We start from the raw sequence: 13,968 nt of genomic DNA, 5'->3' as shown, positions 1-13,968 counted from the left end.
ATTGTTAATCTGTCTAGGTGAAATAAGGCCCAGATAACAGGATTTGGAATAAGGCAAAATGTGGGGAGGTGTGTGTGTGTGTGTGTGTGTGTGTGGCTGCAACAAAACGTTGCGTTGTGGAGTCTGGCTGTACAGGATTCCAGACACTCTATTCCATATACCCTCCTATTTTTCATTTCAAACTCCAGTGGTGTGTCTGCATGCACACCATGCATTTAACACACACACACGACTCCTGAGGAACTGGAGTTTACCCCCCCCCGAGCTATAATTCCCAGAACCCTTAACCAACTAGGGTTCCCAGGTTTCTTGGTGGTGGTGTGTATGTGTGCTTTAAATTTATGTTGCGCACACAGCCTTAGTCAGTCCAATACTTACCATTTTGGCTACATAACGATCAACACAACCTGAAGATCAGAAGCAGAAGAAAGACTACCTTAAAGGCTTACGTTGCACGCAAGTTTCTACATGAGTTGAAAGCACAGGGGATAGAAGGGCAGAAGATAGGGAGGGTTGTTTTCGGATTTTTTTTAAATCATTTTTTCATCAGGGCGAAAAAGAATAATCCAAAGCGTGTCGGAAATGGAAAACAATTTACTTGGGACTGTCTCCTTAAGTGTCACAAAACTCTTCTCCGGCTGCTGCGACATCCTCTAATGACATTACAGCTTGTGGCTCCCATCTCATCTAATCTGTTAGCAAAATCCGAAAGTCACTTATGTCAGTCTCTAATGCAAGCTAAATGAGTCTTGCCAGTAATAAGAAGCTTCGCAGAATTAGTTTTCGTTCTGCAGAAAATTGCCATGGGGGCCGGCACTTTTATCTAAAAATTTCACTTGTGCATAAGCAAAAAACTCATATATTATTTGGTTACATTCCATCAGTGTGAGGAATAACATTGTGAGAATTCAATGCATGCTAATGATATATAGAAATCCACCTGCTTTCCGATAAAATGAGTTTAATTTTCTGTTGCCCACTGCCTGGTTGGCCTTTCATAAATTACTTATGCACAGCTATTATTAAAATAGAGGGAAAGCAAATTAGAAAGTCGGCATATCTCTCTACTGGATTTAACCAAGGCAGGACTGTGACAGCTAGAGTCAGCGTTTTTGAAAAAAAAAAACCCTCTCCTCTCTTGAAAATTTTTGCATCTCTATACAATTCTCTGCCACTGTTGTAAACGTTCTGACCTGCCTTCTTACCAAATTAACCTAAATCCTTTCTATTTTTCAACATTAATGGAATCCTCTAGAGTCCTGCTGATATATATTAAAATATATTTATTGGTTAATTTGAATTCCAGCCATATTTTTTTTTTGTACCTCATTTCCTGGCACTTCTGTTATATCTCCGCAGTTTGGAGCTTTAGCATGAGAAACCTTACAAATTAAGATAAATGCATCTGACAATTATCAGATCAAAAACAACTTAACTTTCATTGGAATATATGATTGCAAATTTCCCTTCCTGATGAAAGAGAAAAATGAGGACTTTCTCCTTGAAACAGTTAATTGGATTTTGAAGCACTGTACATTTGAAGCAATTGGTACAGCTTTGGGCCGGTTTGCGACTATATGACCCCTTGGCTTTACAAACAGACAATGGGCTTTCGTTTTCTCGCGGGTCTTTCAAGTCCATAGTTCACGGTGACTTTAACTTTAATTTCTGTTAATGATATTATTTTGCTCTTTTTAGGATAAAACTTTCGTGTGATGGGTTTGAGCAACAGTGGCAATCCCATTAGCGTCTCAAATTGCACTCTTTTTAATGCTGCTTGCAGCATTATTTCATTTTATATTATCTTTTCACACACAAACACATTTCAAACGCATACAAACACACATACATATGCACACACATATAGAGAATTTCGAAGTATTCTAGGAGATACATGATAATAAAGGGTAAAGAAAATTAAATAAATTGAAGCTGCACTCCTCTATCCATTTACCTAGGAGTAAGTCCCATTGGACTTAGTGGGGCTTACTTCTGAGTAATAATAATAATAATAATAATAATAATAATATTTTATTCATAGCCCACCCATCTGGCTGGGCTGCCCCAGCCACTCTGGGCAGCTTCCAACACAAAAAATAATAATAAAACATCAAACATTAATAGTAACAATCTGATCCAATATAAAAAGTCACAATAACTTTAAAGTAAACAACTTATATCAAATAAAGCAACTTATATCAAATAAAGCAATATTTGTTCTGTGAACCACCCTGAGACCTCCAAGTATAGGGCGGTATATAAATTCAATAAATAAAATAAATAAATATTCAATAATCCATTACAGTCCATTAGTAGACCATACGTTTGCACTGTAGATTAAGCCTTTGTACAGCGGAAGCTGATAATCTAATAGTCAGAAACATTGGGTTGTAGCCAACATTAGTATTACTCAGGGCTGGATTTAGGTTTGATGAGGCCCTAAGCTACTGAAGGTAATGGGACCCTTTATATGTCCAGCTGTTCTTTGTCAACAGCAAATTGTCACTGTTTTTTGTGTTGAATATATGCTATATGGTAATTTATGGACCTAACAGGTATCTAAATCCATTATCACATAACAAAATATGCATTTTGTAAAACACTATTTACAAGGACTCATATTTTTTTGGGGGGGGCCAAGAGAGTGGGGCCTTAAGCTATAGCTTATGCGTAAATCTGGCACTGGTCTTACTCAGAGTAGTCTCATTGAAAATATTGGGCATGATTGACTTAGGTACATTAATTTAAATAGTCTATTCTGCACTGAATACAACCCCTTGTGGTTTCACTCAGGGATCTGATGAGAAGAAAGGGCAGGGGCAGATTCTGTTCTCGTGACTTGACTGTAGTAGCAGGGGGCCTGGTAAGAAAGAGCGACTCAGGGATAAGACTCACAACCACCCCATAATTGGGCCAGAGGAAGAGTGTTATTCATTGCCCCCCAAAAACCCACCACTTGCATTCAAGGGTTTCAGGTACTTGATATATGTCCATTTGGTGGGCAGGATAATTGCAAACTGCAATGTTACTCATTTTCATTTTCTCCCTCTTTGACCTGTGTCCATGGAGCCCTTGTTGATTTTGTGCAGAAACACCACATTTTCTTGAAGTACGAAGCAATGGCAACAGAAAAGGTGACCACTTACACCTTGCCCAAAAATAAGACAAAAGGGGTCATGGTTCTGCAAAAGCTAATTTGTGTGCATTGGTGCAAATTTAGAAATAATTGCTGACCTCCCTCACTGCAGATGGTGACAGCAGTCACAAAATTGAAAGACGCCTGCTTCTTGGGAGAAAAGCAATGACAAACCTAGACAGCATCTTAAAAAGCAGAGACATCACCTTGCCAGCAAAGGTCCATATAGTTCAAGCTATGGTTTTCCTAGTAGTGATGTATGGAAGTGAGAGCTGTACCATAAAGAAGGGTGATGGCCAAAGAGTTGATGCTTTTGAATTCTGGTGCTGGAGGAGACTCTTGAGAGTCCCATGGACTGCAAGAAGATCAAATCTATCAATTCATAAGGAAATCAGCCCTGAGTGCTCACTGGAAGGACAGATCCTGAAGCTGAGGCTCCAATACTTTGGCCACCTCATGAGAAGAGAAGACTCCCTGGAAAAGACCCTGATGTTGGGAAAGATTGAGGGCACAAGGAGAAGGGGACGACAGAGGACGAGATGGTTGGATAGTGTTCTCGAAGTTACCAGCATGAGTTTGACCAAACTGCGGGAGGCAGTGGAAGACAGGAGGGCCTGGCATGCTCTGGACCAGGGGGTCACAAAGAGTCGGACACGATTAAACAACTAAACAACAGCAACAACAACAACTGTCCTCCCATCATTGCCATGGCTGTGGTATACCAGGAAAGCAAAGGGTGAGGCAGCAGCAAGCTTGGCATGCCGCAACCACATTGCCAGTGCCAATCCAGTATGCTTGCTGGCATGTTTGCACCCTGCTGACCTTGGTGTTGCCTTATCGCTGCCCCTGCTGTTATGCTACAGCGATGGCAGTGCTGGGCAACACTCCTTTCTTAGCGTTCTTTATCTTTAAACCAAACTTGGTCAAGGCAGCATGGAGGGCACCTTCAAATACGGAGCTGTCCCCCAGCGCTTCACCACCACTCCCCAAAGCACTTAGCACCTGCTGTGCCACTTGAGGTGGCTGCCTCACTTTGTCTAATGACAGGGCTGGTCCTACATATAGGAAGAGCTGGAATTTAAGCCATTTCCCCCTTATGAACACCTAATGGTTGCTTTATGTCAGGCTTCCTCAACCTCAGCCCTCCAGATGTTTTTGACCTACAACTCTCATGATCCCTAGCTAGCAGGACCAGTGGTCAGGGATGATGGGAATTGTAGTCTCAAAACATCTGGAGGGCCGAGGTTGAGGAAGCCTGCTTTATGGGAACGCCCCTCTGAATACCAAGTTTTAATGTCACAAAGGCTCAAAATTAAGTGATTGTTATGCTTACATGGGCAAGACTGGTTCACAGAACAAGGGGTAGGAGAGCTGAAAATAATGTCAATATATCTTGCATAACACATGGGAAATTTAGGGCTGCCATACATCCAGATTTTCCCGGACATTACTGGGATTTCAAAGGCGGAATTGATGTATGTGGGGAATTTCCAATAGGCAAAGCTTTGTCCTGGATCTTAGGCAAGTCAATCAAAAAATCGCCCTTTTTGCGCTTACGTAAAGGAAAGCTCAACAGCTTTTGGGTGTCCTGGTTTTTACTTTTTGAAATATGTCAACCCTAGATAAAACATGGGTCCTCCTGACATTTTGGGAAGGAAGAAGCTAGGATTCCCTCTCCCACCCCTCATATTTTCAGTCTTCTTACGAACTCTGGAAAGATACAGGGATTAAGCATCTGCGAGTACATCGACACATCAATAACTTCAAGTTTCTAAATATTTAGAAATAAATTTGCAAGTAACAGGCATTTAACATACAGGGGAACAAAAGCAAAGTTATCAACTAGAATCCGCCCATGTTAAAACTTAAACAAAAAGGCAAAGCAAAAGACAAAAGGCATAGCCTTCCAGTTAATGAACTGTAGTAATTAATAAGTAATAGTTAAATAACCCCCTCATTAGGAACCAGCTGCTCTCCAACTTTCATTGGGTCCTTCTGTTGCTTATCTTTCTTTAGTACTGTGTATGCTCTCTGAGTTGTCTAATGGCTGAGATTAAAATAACTTTCAGTTTGATTTATTATTATTATTATTATTCATTGGTTAGTTGCTTTATGCATAAGTAGATAGTTTATTGCGTGGACAGGCGGAGTCCCCAGATCCCCCGCGGTCCCCCCGTCATGTGGAATAACGACTCAAGACAACGTGCTATGGGATTAAATTGGCCACAACTTTATTAAATTTCAAATGTGGGTAGACCTTGGCTCAGGCATTGGACGTTCTCCCTCCCCAGTCCCCAGCCGGGGACCTAGGGAGCATCAGGGTTATCCAGTGTGTGTGTGGGGGATGGGCCGGCTCTGGAGAACATATGTTCAAGCAGAGATAGCCGCCCCTGTTACGCCGCCGCCGCAGGGGAGAGCAATGACGACCTTTCGGCGTACAGTCAAAACCTCCCTTCAGAAAACCCCTTTAACGGGGAACCCTGGTATTGCCGCCACAAAGAGGAAGATGGACTAAAGGATTCCGCCCAAGGCCTGATACCGCCAAAGTTGTGACGTTTTGCTACGGGAAAGGCGAAACCTGCCAATGCAGGGAAATTCCTTTCCGGCCCTTTAACAGCGACCTTAACGTAGCAGCGCCCGCATACCTGTGAAGAAAAGTTAACCTGCAAAAGAAGACATTAACTGAGGGTGGGTAGGGTGGGAGAAGCTCTGGAGCCAAGTGAGGATTCCCAGGTAAGATCCTCCCTCTATTGTGTGGGCAGGTAATCCCTCCCCTACCTGGCCTGGTCTCCTTAGCAACACTTCCCCCAGGTGGGATTGGACAACTGACTGAGGTAGGCGGAGACCTCCAGGTATTCCACCTGAGGGAAGGCAAAGCCAAGCCTATGCTGTTGGAGCTGCTCCAGATTTAGGGGCTGCACGCGTCCACGCAAAGGGTGCCCCCCCGTTTTAAGCGGGGAGCGGTCATTAGCAAGAAAAAAAATACAATAAATTAAAGCAATTTAAAACCAGATTTTTATTTAAAAGTGAACTATACAAAATACATAAAATGCTTACTCAACAACATATTAATAAGGACAAGTCTAACCCCACCCCAACTAAGAAGAGCATTGCCACTGGAGGAACTTAATTCCCTAAGGCCTGACATCTGATGGAATACGATGAGCTAGATACTATGGCTTATATGTTGAGTTGGTGGGTTTTTTTTAAAGTTGTTGTTCATATTAATATTGTTTAATTTTACAATTAACAAGACTATCAATAATAACATATCCCCGTTTACAGATTGCATTGTGTTGGTTTTTGTTGTGTGTTATTATTTATGACCTTTTTAAAACTGCACATTCTTGATGATTTGTACTCACGATGCTATTGGGGTGGTCATACACGATTTTGCTTTCCATACTGGCTGTGGCTGCAAAATTTTTGGAGCTGTCACACTGCTTCATTTCCAACCAGTTACATATCCCATAACTTCCTGCTGAAATCCCATAACTTTTTATACTGCAACTGTTTTGGTTTTGGCTTTGTCCTCCTTTTGTTGTGCTATAGCCTCTCCAAACAGCAAAAATGTGGTAGCATTCAGGAAGCATCATGTAACAAACTGAAGCAGAATAAAATCCACCACAGTTGTACTATTGCGCTCTCTCTCTCTCTCTCTCTCTCTCTCTCTCTCTCTCTGTGTGTGTGTTTTAAATTATGTTTATTATTTGTTGTAGGTCTCCAAGAGAGTGACTGGTATGAGGTGATGAGCACACAAAATAAATAAGTAAATAAGGCCACATGACCTCCCCCTAAACTAGTTCACCCCTCAATGTCCAAAGATGCTGAGAACCAAGGAAATTTCCCATGCACAGTAACATCCTATACAGAGCTGGGGAAGTACCTTTACCAAAACATTTCACTAAGCTACAAGAACAAGACAATATATGCCTCTCAACAGGCATGGTAGCAATCTCCTCCAACCCCCTAGGATGATGGGAAGCAAGACTATGGCTGGTGACTTGGAAGGTTCCACTTCTGGCAGAATTAACATTCTCCAGTAATTGGCTCACTGCCTCTTTAGCCACAAAGCCATTGTCAAACAAAACTGGGAATAAGCAGGCATTTGACAAAGCATCATTTTGAGCATAGTATACTGAAAACAACATCCAAGTCTTGTTTGCATAAGCATGCAAATTAGCTGGCTTAAGGGCAGAGAAAAAAGCAGCACTCCCTTGTGATGACTTTTTTTTTTACATAGAAAACTCACTCTACTGTATTTGTTTGATAATGGATTCATGCCTATTGTCCTGCCCTTCACTCCTCATCAACAAGAGCACTTCAGTACAGAGAAATATGATTTTACTGCAGAGGAACAAAAGCGAGTGGTAAGGCAGAGGGGAGGGGAGAGGAGAAAACAGCAGATGGAATATTATTTGCATCTGTGCAAATAATGCATTGCAACAAATATATATGCTGTTTTATTATGAGATAAAGCAAGCCAGCTTATCTAGAGTGCACCTAGTGTACGGAGGAGGAATGTCTTTGTTCGAGGCAAAGTTCTTAACCTTCATGTATATTCCTCCTTGTACGTCCATTAGCTTTTCTCTTTATAAATCTGTTCACTTGCTAGATGCCAAAATGTGCACACAGTGCATTTGCACAGGGCTGCATTATCATCAAAATGCCTTTCTTTCTAACAAGTGACACTCAAAATAAGGTTCTGCTTTTGACTGTGAGCACTGAGCTATAGATAGCCTCTAAAAACAAAACACACTTTATAACTGCAGAGATAGGGAACAGGTGAACCTTCAGATGTTGTTGAGCTCCCATTAGCCCCCAGCTAGCATGGGCAATGGTCAGGGATGATGGGAGATTGTTGTCCGGCAATAACTGGACAACCACAGGTTTCCCACCCTGGCATAGGGCCTTTTGCATAATCAGTAACCCTGCATGATCCAAAGTCCTCATTGCACATACAGAGCCTAGACATGGATTTATGCACCTGTAGAGAGGCCTGTCCTGCTCTCATTCCTGCTCTTGTCAGGTGCTCAGTGAATGCATACGTGGGTGGCACTGTTGTCTAAACCACTGAGCCTAGGGTTTGCCGATCAGAAGGTCGGCGGTTCGAATCCCCGCAACGGGGTGAGCTCCTGTTGCTCGGTCCCTGCCCCTGCCCACCTAGCAGTTCGAAAGCACGTCAAAGTGCAAGTAGATAAATAGGTACCGCTCTGGCGGGAAGGTAAACGGCGTTTCCGTGTGCTGCTCTGGTTTGCCAGAAGTGGCTTAGTCATGCTGGCCACATGACCTGGAAGCTGTCTGCAGACAAACGAAGGCTCCCTCGGCCTATAGAGCAAGAAGAGCGCGCAACCCCAGAGTCGTCTGCGACTGGACCTAACGGTCAGGGGTACCTTTACCTTTAGAGAGGCCTGTCCTGCTCTCATTCCTGCTCTTGTCAGGTGCTCAGTGAATGCATACATAAACATAAGGGATACCATGTTAGGGGAAGGGGAAGTGTGTACACCTCACAGATCTGTTTATTTGAATGCTAGAATGTTTAGACCAGCTTTTCCCAAACTTGGGTCTCCAGCTGTTTTTGGACTACAACTCCCACCATCCCTAGCTCCCAGGACCAGGGATGATGGGAGTTGTAGTCCAAAAGCAGCTGGAGACCCAAGTTTGGGAAACATTGACTTAGGTCACTCCATGTTCCTTTTCATGGTGGATCCTAAACCCAGAGACATCAGGAGGGCAGCAGGCCTTGCAGGAGACATTTCATTTTTCTGGGTTCATGTTGAATGTTACAAGACCCTCTTCCTACAATTCCTCTTTCTACTGTGTAGGGACTAATTGCGTCCCGTCTGCAAAGCAGAACTATACGACAGTTTCATATGACTTCACCCAACATGATTCTCCTGGTGAACTGTACAATAGTGAGTTATGTGATCCTGAACAACCCCTTCAGGAAGGCTGCTTGTGCTCAGTCATGTGAATGCAGTGTAAGTTTCAGTGGCTTGAAATAAAACAAGATACTGACCCTTTCCCTTCCTTGTTCAGTCAAAAGTATTTGCAAGCCTGTCACTTCTTTCTCGTTTCTGTGATGAGCTCCGTTTTGCTGCTGGCTCTAATGCATCTTTTTTTGTTTTTAGCAAAAGTAGCAAGTTCCCCCACGACGCCTCAGTAATGACTATTAAGAATTTAGTTGCCTACAAGCCAAAGTTTTGTTCCCGTTCTAAAACTTTTGAGAAGGCTCTGATTCCAACCCGAATGAAAGGAAGAGTTTTAACAAGGCGTTTGCTTGTGAGTTCAGCACATGTATTTCTAATCTGAACCAGATCAAACCCTTGCTTCTCTGTACGGCTACTGTCCGTTGTGTACTGAACCAGATCTTCAGTCATCTTTCAGCTGACCAGTATCTATAATAATGATTCCTTTTGCTTTTTTATTTTCTTTTTTTTTAAGAACGGAAAGGTGACTAAGTTCTCCACACACGCACGCTCCTAATGGCTGAACATCTCCAAAGGGCATCAAGTCTTTTGGAGTAGTAATGAATACGGATTTTTGTCTTGTGCACTGCATGGGAGAGGAACTTTTCAAGCTTTCCCCCATATAGCTACCATGAAAACTCGACCCTAAGCAAGGGTGTGAGTCACTGATGAATGCAGCTCCAAGGCTTCATGCTGTGTGCTATGAGAGCTGTAAAATGCATTATAAGAATGCAAGAGTAGGAGGAGGATGAAGACAGATTGCGGCTGTTAGGAGGTTATTAATAAAAATCAAAATGTGTTTTTATGAGATGGGAGCCATTTCCTAAACAAGAAATTACTGCTGGGACTTCTGACATGCACCTTAAATGTCATCTAAAGGCTGCAGTGCCCTTGCTATCATGGGATACATCTGCATGTATAGCCAGTGTCTTGCAATAATAATGAACTAATCTCCTGCTATTAACAAAATGTGCTAAACTTAGTATAGATTAGAAACCTGGGTCTTCTCTTGAGGTTGATCCAGACTGAAGCAGCCAGCCAGAGACTGGCTTAAAGCAGGAATGAGGAAACCTTTTCAACCCAAGGGCCACATTATCTCCTGGGCAACCTTCTGGGGGCCACATCTCAGCGGTGGGTGGGGCCAAAGGCAAAAGTGTGTGGAACAATGAATGTGAGTTCTGTATTGTAGTAGGGTGGTTTCTACACACTACACACTCCCCCTCTGTCTTCTATCCGGGCAAACAAGAGGCATTATCAGTGTTCAAGGATGCATATCAGCCAGGCAAAAACAAGGAGGGTGAAGAGCAGAACCTTTAGGGAGAGGGAGTGTAGGCTGGGGGAAATCTCAAGAGCCAAACAGAAGGGGCTGGGAGGTTGCATTCAATTCTCGGGCCTGAGAATACTCAGGCTGCAGCTGATGGGAGTTGTAGTTCAAAACATCTGGAAGGAGCCAAGCTGTCAAAGGCTGAGCCACACTAACAGATGCTTCATCATCTTATAATCTTTTTTATTTTTTTTTAGCTGTGGTGGTCTTTGTTGCTTTCTTGTAGAACCCCACTGCTCCTTGTCTTCTCCTTAGCCAATTGTTTCCCTCTTCTTCCCACATTCCACTGAATATCTGAAAAGTCAACGCATTTCCACTTAATCTTTCCGCCATGCTCCTTCACCCTTTTCCTCACGTTGCTATTTTCTTTAAAACTCTTTATTGTTCTCATAGCTTTCTTCTGAAGCCTTTCCAACTTAACTTCCTTCTTGAACTGTGGCTTCCAGAGCAGAGCCCTCAGGTGAGATCCTCCTAGCACTCTGTCAAGTGGACACTTCCCTCCCTTTTCTGGGAGCTGAAGTTCTCCTTGAAGGAGAATAAGGAAGTAAACCAGACCTTGAAGAACAATTCCTTAGTCTCTCACTGGATGTTGAATGACGGGCAAAGATTGAGCACATATTAGATATGTGTTTGGAGACATTCAGGTGTCCCCCTCCCTGCAGCAGATGCCTTAGTTAAATTCTAGATTTGATTCCATAGCACAGTAGTTCCAAACTTTTTGGGTGATTGTCCCCTTGGCTCCATAAACCCATCCCCAGTGTCCACTACCCTACCCTACGTATAAAGAGCATTATTCAGAGTAGCAGTTTCCACAACCCACTAAGTTAGATAATGACACAATAAAATTCAAAACAGTAAAATTGTACATTGATCAAAAATTCAATGCCCTTAATTTAATTAATTTAACCAAAGTTATTAACTTGATCCAGTGATACCAGCTTTTCAATGTCTGATAGTCACTGTTACCAGTGTTTCCTTGCTGCCACCTAGATAATTCCACAGCCCCCCAGGGTGGGCTCCTGCTCATTTTGGGAAGCACATACTGAAAGTTTTTTGGTTTCATCAAGTGCTTTTAGAGAATTCATTTGATACAGGTTTGGACATTTACTATGCATATTATGATTGCTGTTGTTGTTGAAAAAGCATGTAAAACAAAACATTAGCACAAAACATTCCAAAAATTGCATTGAGAAAACAAGAATCACAGGTGAACAGTGCATCCTCCTTACACAAGTTGGAAAGAATATATCTCTATATTTTATATTTTAAAATATTTGTTTTGTTTTATTGGGCCCCACCATATTTCTGATTAGCAGGTGGTTTATAAATATTAAAATAAAATAAATAAAAGGTAGGATCACTCCATTTTAAGTTTGACAGTGTTTCTTCAAAGTCCACTGAGGGCTTGTCCACATGGCCACTTGCCCTATTGTTTTCCTGCAGGGAAACCCAGTATTTACCACTGAATTGGAATAAACACCAATCAGTTTCTTTGCAGCTTGATGTTCCGATTCAGAGGTAAACAGTGTGCTTACTTGGGAAAGGGGTGGGACAAACGGAAAATCTCTTGGACCCATACTTTTTAGGCATGAGACAAGGAGAAGTGTGGATGAACCCTGCGCCTTCCTTCAGCCTCACCTTTCTTAGTCTGTTGGCTTCTCTGCTCCCGGACTCCCTGTCCCTTCGTTTCCCTGCATAGGAACATAGGAAGCTGCCTCTTATTGTGTCAAACCATTGGTCCATCTAGCTCAGCATTGCCTTCACCGATTGGTGCTGGGTTTCCAGGATTTCAGACAATATTCTCTTCCAGCAATATTAGGAGACATCTGAAGGCAGCCCTGTTTAGGGAAGCTTTTAATGTTTAACAGACTATTGTATTTTAATATTTTGTTGGAAGCCGCCCAGAGTAGCTGGGGAAAGCCAGCCAGATGAGCGGGGTATAAATAATAAATTATTGTAATATTATTATTATAAGGATTGAACCTGGAACCTCCTGCAGGCAAAACAGATGCTCTACTGCTAAGCCCTTACTCTATGTCACGAGGAATGCAAAGGGAGACAAATTTCCTTATCAGTGCACAGGAGAAGCACGTGATAAATTTCCTCATCACTAAGCTGTTTATCATTTATATATTACATTGATATACCACCTTTATCTTCCAAGGATCTCAAAGGGGTGTACACCGTTCTACTCCTCTCCATTTCATTCTCACATCAACCCTGTGAGGTAGGTTAGATGGTGACTGGCCAAAGGCACCTGCCTTTCTGTTTCCCATTGCGGACAGAGGCAAAACCTGTACGCCTAACCCCAACTGCCTTGGAGTAAGCCCAACTAAATTCAATGGTACTTATTTTCTGAGTCGAGGTGGTTAGGATTGCAGCTCACTATCATTTGATGACCAAGGATTATTTTTTGTTCTGTTTCCGTAACATGGGTTTAAGCCACTAGATAATTTTTGGATTCTTATCTTTTGAATGCAAAGGGACTCTTCAGGCGGTATACATATTTATTTATTTTTAAAAAAACATTCCCTTGAAATATACAGACATGCAGCACCATCTACTGGAATAATGACATTTTAAGTAAGGGAACATTGTCATAAATATTGGCTCACATGACAAGGTGGGAGGGAGTCATGAAACAAATACAGTGTGTGTGTAATTTCACATACAGTGTAATGATCAGCGTAGCCTTTTCCGGCATTTTCTTTTGCGGAGGAAATCTCTTCAATTGCACATGTATGGGCCGAGCAAAGGTTTGTTGGTCCCTTGCCCACCCCCCCACCCCCATCCCCAATATCTCTTGTGCATCTAAGAAATGAATTAACAGGCAGAGAAATTCTGCATAGTTTGTGAATGTCTGCCTCTCAAACAGCAGAAAAGGCACAGCTTTTTAAAAAATTTAATCGGTTTTTGAGATGCGGTGGGCATGAGTAAATGGGAGTGAGATGCCTACTGTCTGTGCATACGTGCACCTGGGTTTTTTTTTAAAAGGCATAAAAACCTTCCAAACATAATGTAGGCCCCCCCCCCCATTTTAAAACTGTGCTCTCCAACAACACATACCGCTGGCTCATGTTATAAACGAGGAACTTATAGCGAAGTATTCCATATAATAATGGGCACGTTCAAAAGACCCGCTTATGGAGCATTCATCCCGATTCGTTTGCAGGGAGATCAGACAAAAGCCAATGAATCTTTCAGCGCATCCGTTCCGCAAGAAACCTGAAAAATCTCCCAATGGCGCCACCACAATTTGCGACAGCCTGGAAACGCTCTTAGCTCTTGTTTTAATATATATAATTTAATATATGATTTAAAATACTGTATATTATAATAAATAAATAAATAGTACACACACACACACACACACACACACAATTATATATTCTCATATATATGGGAATCTCATCTATGTATGTGGGAATTAAACCCAGATTCAATGGTGCTGGGATATCAGCCTATTTCGACGCTTCCGACGTGGCGTGCAAGCTGCGAAATGTTCGTGCTCACGAGGAGCACTATAAACACTGGTCTGG

This window comes from Podarcis raffonei, chromosome 5 (genome assembly GCF_027172205.1).
Source record: "Podarcis raffonei isolate rPodRaf1 chromosome 5, rPodRaf1.pri, whole genome shotgun sequence".
NCBI classification, from domain to species: Eukaryota; Metazoa; Chordata; class Lepidosauria; order Squamata; family Lacertidae; genus Podarcis; species Podarcis raffonei.
This window is presented reverse-complemented; position numbering follows the sequence as displayed.